The following is a 7,500-nucleotide window of genomic DNA, read 5'->3' as shown; positions in this document are numbered from 1 at the left end:
TTACTGTTAATACTTCATTTAGAGAATTAACATTGCTTGTTTTCACCTTTTCGATATCAGTGAAGAATTTCACTGGAAAAGAAGATATAAGATTGCCAGGTTTTTGTCTCTCTCGCCAAGGTCTCAGCTATCGGGCGCCGACGAAGGGAAATAACCCTGAAATCCGGATACGTTCGTGCTGCAGATCGAGGTGAGAGGGATAACTTCCCTGGCAAACAGGACACAGTCGTGTGTCGATAAGCCAGCTGGAGGAGATGTCCTCCTGGGGCTAAAAGCAACAGTAACATCCACCCCTATGGGTCAGCCACACTTAAGTGGCAATATACTACACTTTATCGTGCAGTTACTGTTAATACTTCATTTAGAGAATTAACATTGCTTGTTTTCACCTTTTCGATATCAGTGAAGAATTTCACTGGAAAAGAAGATATAAGATTGCCAGGTTTTTGTCTCTCTCGCCAAGGTCAGCAGCTATCGGGCGCCGACGAAGGGAAATAACCCTGAAATCGGATACGTTCGTGCTGCAGATCGAGGTGAGAGGGATAACTTCCCTTGGCAAACAGGACACAGTCGTGTGTCGATAAGCCAGCTGGAGGAGATGTCCTCCTGGGGCTAAAAGCAACAGTAACATCCACCCCTAGGGGTCAGCCACACTTAAGTGGCAATATACTACACTTTATCGTGCAGTTACTGTTAATACTTCATTTAGAGAATTAACATTGCTTGTTTTCACCTTTTCGATATCAGTGAAGAATTTCACTGGAAAAGAAGATATAAGATTGCCAGGTTTTTTGTCTCTCTCGCCAAGGTCAGCAGCTATCGGGCGCCGACGAAGGGAAATAACCCTGAAATCCGGATACGTGCGTGCTGCAGATCGAGGTGAGAGGGATAATTTCCCTTGGCAAACAGGACACAGTCGTGTGTCGATAAGCCAGCTGGAGGAGATGTCCTCCTGGGGCTAAAAGCAACAGTAACATCCACCCCTAGGGGTCAGCCACACTTAAGTGGCAATATACTACACTATATATATATATAATATATATATATATATATTATGGATCGAAATATCGTGGTGCTAGTTGTCAGCCATTTTGAATTTGAAAATATATATTTACATATACTCTTTTACTCTATATTTGTTTCAGTCATTGACTGCGGCCATGCTGGGGCACCACCTTTACTCGAACAATCGACCCCAGAACTTATTCTTTGTAAGTCTACTACTTAGTCTATCGGTATGTTTTGCCGAACCGCTAAGTCATGGGAACGTAAACACAACGGCATCAGTTGTCATGCGATGATGGGGTACAAACACAGATACACAAACATATACACACACAGACACACACACACACACACACACACACACACACACACACTACACACACAAACACACACACACACACACACACACATAACACACACACACAAACACACACACACACATATATATCCTATTACAAATTTGAGTGATGTTTCTCTGTCAGTTATGTTTTTATGTTCGTTAACCCCTCCTAGACCGTTGGTGCAAGGATAACGAAACTCAAAACAGCAACTCCTCTAATTCCAAGGAATGTCCTAAGGGGGTCAATTCTTTTAAGAGCCGCCTAATTGGGGCCGTATTGACTCCATATTTTTATTGTGTTTACCTCACTCCTACGCTTATAGATTAAACTACTATCAGCATCAATGCATAGCACTTTTGCCAAAAGAAGTCTGTATGAATTCGTACAGATACATGACTCCGGTAAGCCTAAAACCATGTTAGTTAATCGCTAGATCATTGCTTCCCAAACTTTCTTTTGCCGTGGTAGGTGAGCTTGCTCACTTATTAGAACGCAGGGCAAAATGCACAGCCGCATTTCGTTCTGAGTTCAAATTCTGCCGTGGTCACCTTTGCTTTTCATCCTTTCGAGTGTCAATAAAATCAGTATCCGTTGAGCACTGGGATTGATGAAATCGACTTAGCTCCTTACCTAAATTTGGCTGACCTTGTGCCAAAATTTGAAACGAATACTAATTTCACGACTCCAATTACTATACCACCCATACAAACCCATACAACTACACTCTCCTGATAGTTACCATGAACTTACAACATAGAAAATAACAGTACGCTGCCCTTCCAAAGAGAACTAAATAATAACATAAACCTATACTATGCAGAGTTTTTCTGAATAATTAACCTATTAAAGGTGAAAACAATACTCTATCAATAGAGACAAGTATAGGTTGTGTTCACTCAGTGAAACAAATTGTTTAATAGTAATATCTAATTCATACACACAGACAGGCAGACAGACAGAAACACACACACACACACACGGTAGTAGACCAGCTTTCATTTCACACAACCAAAGTTTGACACAATATAACAAATATTAAATACTTAAGTTATCAATCTTTGTGTTTTTGAATGGTTAACATGTGCCTTCAATCATCTTTGTTTCAACTCAGATGAAATGACTTACTTGGGAAGCACACCTCCCAAACTTATATACATACATACATACATACATACATACATACATACATAAACTATACGTCTAAGTTATACCGACTACTTTATTGAAATATCATCTTGATCGTTTATCAGGATGATCATTGAAAAACACGCCCACACACACGCACTCATACATTATACATCTTATCGTATTATTACTTATTATCTCAAACCGGAGGGAATGACATAGAAGGAGGGAGAGAAAGTGAAAGAATCACAGAAAAGGCAGTTATATAGATAACGAGAAGGATCTGGAATAAAACATTTATAGAATCATAAGTATATATATATATATATATATATATATATGTGTGTGTGTGTGTGTGTGTGTGAGAGAGAGAGTATATAGATGTGTGTGTGTATATATATATATATTATGTATATATATGGAAAGAACGAGAGCGGTAGTGGAATTTAGAGAATAGCAGATAATATCAAATAATGTAAGTTTTATGTTGCTTTGCTCATAGTTTTCCCGCCAAAAGGCTATCAGACAAAATGGTGACCGATATACAATTTAACTGTAGATAAGGAGGTACAAATAGAATAATTTGCTATTTATCTACGTGTTTCACGAAATAGCCTTGTTTATGGTCAATATAAACACCTATACTGTTGTTATTATTATTGATATCTTTATTATTATAACTATTGTTAATGTAGTTCATGTTGATACTGTTATTACTTTTGTTATTATTATGGCTTCAACTGTGAATTATATCGTAATATATCTATCTATCTATCTATCTATCTATCTATCTATCTATCTATCTATCTATCTATCTATCTATCTACCTACCTAATGTATTTGCGCGTGTGCGTGTATGTTAGCATATGTATATAATCTATCGGTCATTCTATTTATCTCACAGCAAATCAGTCCATCTCTTTAAAATACACAACCATCCATCGCCATTCATGTAATGCATGTATATACGTATATATTCGTGTATGCCTTAATGCAATTGTGAATTTTGTTTGTGTATGTATGTATATATGGCTATATAAAAACTACCTGCTGGTCAATATATGTGAACATTTAATCAGCCAATCTTTGAACCAATAACTCAATATATCAGCTTATTTAACAACAACTATATATATAAGTAATTAGTAATGTTGTATGCCAGCAAACTAACAGAGTAGTGTGGTTAAGCAGTTTACTTTCGTAAACTTTGTTTTGGGGTTCGGTATCCCTGCGTGGCAAGTTTGGAAAGGTCTTCTACTATAACGTCAAGTTCAAAAATATCCTTGATTAGCCCGAGACTATAGTATTATATATATATATATATATATATATATATATATATATATATATATATATATATATATATATATATATATATATATATAATCCAGTAATGGGACGTTGATGACCTCCCCTGTTCGAAGGTGTTATGAACGCAGATTTGTGTGTCACAGCTAGCTAGAGGCGGTCGCTTCTCGGTAATAATCAACAGCAATATTAATCCTAATCCTCTGGACTGCTACGTTAGTTTGACAATAAATAAATAAATGTATATATATATATATATATATATATTCATAATAGAATATAGGATAAAATCACGTTAATGATCTTTATCAGGTAGTCAGCATGCTATAAAAATTTATACATGAAATTAATAATTATATTCTTTGGGGAGGGGGCTAGTCGATTAAATCGACCCCAGTACGCAACTGGTATTTAATTTATCGACCCCGAAAGGATGAAAAGCACAGTCGACCTCGACGGAATTTGAACTAAGGACGTAAAGACAGACGAAGTACTCCTAAGCATTTCGCCTGGTGTGCAAACGTCTCTGCCAGGTCGCCTTATATATATATATATATATATATATATATATATATATATATATATATATATATATATATATATATATATATATATATATATATATATATATATATATATATATATATATATATATATATATATATATATATATATATATATATATATATATATATATATATATATATATATATATATATATATATATATATATATATATATATATATATATATATATATATATATATATATATATATATATATATATATATATATATATATATATATATATATATATATATATATATATATATATATATATATATATATATATATATATATATATATATATATATATATATATATATATATATATATATATATATATATATATATATATATATATATATATATATATATATATATATATATATATATATATATATATATATATATATACACATGTAGTTACTTCCTTTCAAAGGAAACCCGTCCAGATTCGATACTTTATTGTATTTACATGCTCTAATCTGCTTCATTTAGGCGTGCTTAAAGAAAAGAAAAACGCATACGAAATCTTTTGCCATTGGTTTTCAAGTATAGAGAAGATTTACATATTGTCAGTTTTGTATATGCAACGGCTATGGTAGTTTGTGACTTACATTTTTTTAAAATACTTAGGTTTACGTATTGCTGCTTTGGTATATATATCAACATAACCACGTTCGCCCTGTGTGCAAATGTGAATTTATACATTCAAATAGTGTTTATGACTAAGTAGAGAGGCTGTATGTCTAAGGCAGTTTTTCATTGATTATGATAAAACTGTTCACATTCGCTGGACAACTAACGTATAAATATTTCAAAATAATATTTTTTTCTTTGTAGATCTAAAATAACTACACCAGGCCGCTCAAATATGCATTTAACCTAAGTCTTTTTAAAACATACATGTCAGTGACGTTTATTTATACTTCAACAGTTTGCATGGGTATTTAGCTATTATGTTGAATTCTGGAAGGAAAGAAAGCTGTATAATGGGAAATCGCGTTACGACTTCCTAACACATCTTTTGAAATATTAAATTGATCGTATAGATCATAAAATTTTACGACGATAAAATTTCTTGATTTTATCTGACCCTATTGCAATGAAAGTGATGTCGCATTATTCATTTCAAGCCTTAAATCAAATTTATGTCTGATATTCATGAAAAAGTTTGCTTACTTACAAACATATTGCCCTCTCCCATTAATATTATTATATAAGTATGGTTTGTGCAGAGCCAGTCCAATTCTTACGTTCTTCAAACATGTATTGGTCTGGTGCAGCAAATGTCACGATACCAGTGGTAGTTATCATGATGTAAGGTTTATGTGAAATTACTTCTCTAAGAGCTGGATGTTGTTTAGCAAACCAAGACACAAGCACCAACACTGTCGCACTTTCTTAGACAATACGACAAAACATTGAACAAAGAATAATGTGTAGCTGTGTTTTGCTGAACCTTCATTCACCGGAGCGACGATATATATATATTACTGTATATTTTCGTTTGGGTTAGAAGAAGTCTGTGGTTAATATCTTTTTTGTTTTTGTTGGAAACGTCAATCAAATCTCTTCGTGGTATTTGCCTATCCTACAATATTTTATCACGAGACTAGATGAAATAGATTTTTCAGATAGCAAAGTTTTTCATTCAACGATTTCAACTCGTATTTTGAAGTTAATTTTTCAAGAATTTCGAGTGTAGAATCACTAATTATAGTATATTTATTGGTAAGATAGAGTTTGTGTCTTGTGAATGTATTATGAAATTTACTATTGTGATGATATCACAATATGCGTTGATACAGTGAAGTTTATTGATGTTTTCTTCTAGATTCTTTATCATCTATACTTCTTACATTGAGTTATTTCATTATTATGTGCTCTACAGGTATCTCTTATGTTTTCTGTCAGACTGATAGCAGAAGAATATAAGCAGTTATTGATTGTCCTGTACGTGTTATCACATATTTATATACGATCTCTAGTTTTATCGTCAAATAACATTTAACATGATAGAGGCTGAAGTTATTTTTTCTATCTTCGTCAAAAGGGATCTGTTGTTCAAAGATAGCAAAAGAAAAGTGAAAAATATGCTTCCATACCAAGCATTTAATTTGTTTTTAACCTGTATATGTTCTTCAGTCATCTCTGCCGTATCATTTTCACACAGAAATGCATGGGATCTGAAAGATGATGGAAGCAGTTTGTTTCCATTTTTATCACGTTATCTTCTATGACAAAGTTTGACTGTTTTATTTCTTTGTTGTCATACAATCGACTAATATAAGAACAGCTACAATAACAATTGCAGCCTGCGGCACATTTTCCGGGTAACGAAAATTCCTGCTGTCGACGTTTCGATGGTTAAGATTGGGTAAACAAAGTCTCAGTAACCAACAAGACATCCTCTGAGTTTTCATAGTAACCAATAGTAACCAATAGATCCTGAGTTATATAACAACAGAGAGAGAGAAAGAAAGAAAGAAGAAGTTGAAGGGATAAGCGTACTTACACTATCGTGGATAGCTAGCATATTCGATTATATTTCTAGTGACGGTATTAGTTTTGGTATTGTTGTTAATGTCAGCCAAGATCGTCTAAAGCAAAATCCCACATGATGCAAATAACTGTTTTTGTAATCCAATCTGAGTAATGCTGAGTTAAGTAAAACTGTTCACATTCGCTGGACAACTAGCTCATAAATATCTCAAAATATCTTTTTTTTTCTTTTTAGATCTAAAATAACTACACCAGACCGCTTAAATATGCATTTAATCTAAGTCTTTTTAAAATATAGATGTCAGTGACGTTTATTTAAACTTCAACTTTTTGCATAGGTATTTAGCTATTATGTTGAATTCTGGAATGAAAGGAAGCTGCATAATGGGAAACCGCGTTACGACTTCCTTACACATTTTATATTCTTTAGAACAGCAAATTATCCAGATGAGTATCTAGGAAGAGTAAGTTAACTATACTAATGAGTAAAGCTATCAACATTTTGCATGATCGTCTAAAGCAAAACCCCACATGATGCAAATAACTGTTTTTGTAATCCAATCTGAGTAATGCTAAGTTAAGTGAAACTGTTCACATTCGCTGGACGACTAGCCTATAAAATATCTCATTCATGTATCTCTCTCTCTCTCTC

General features: G+C 33.2%; 1 protein-coding gene across 1 annotated transcript in view; it reads right to left on the bottom strand.

The window, feature by feature from the left end:
* The window catches only part of LOC106869702 (uncharacterized), an 878,940-nt gene that overhangs the window by 18,881 nt on the left and 852,559 nt on the right, over positions 1–7,500 (bottom strand). The window lies entirely within an intron of this gene.

Source organism: Octopus bimaculoides, chromosome 13 (genome assembly GCF_046866305.1).
Source record: "Octopus bimaculoides isolate indiv1 chromosome 13, ASM4686630v1, whole genome shotgun sequence".
In the NCBI taxonomy this organism is placed as follows: Eukaryota; Metazoa; Mollusca; class Cephalopoda; order Octopoda; family Octopodidae; genus Octopus; species Octopus bimaculoides.
This window is presented reverse-complemented; position numbering and strand designations above follow the sequence as displayed.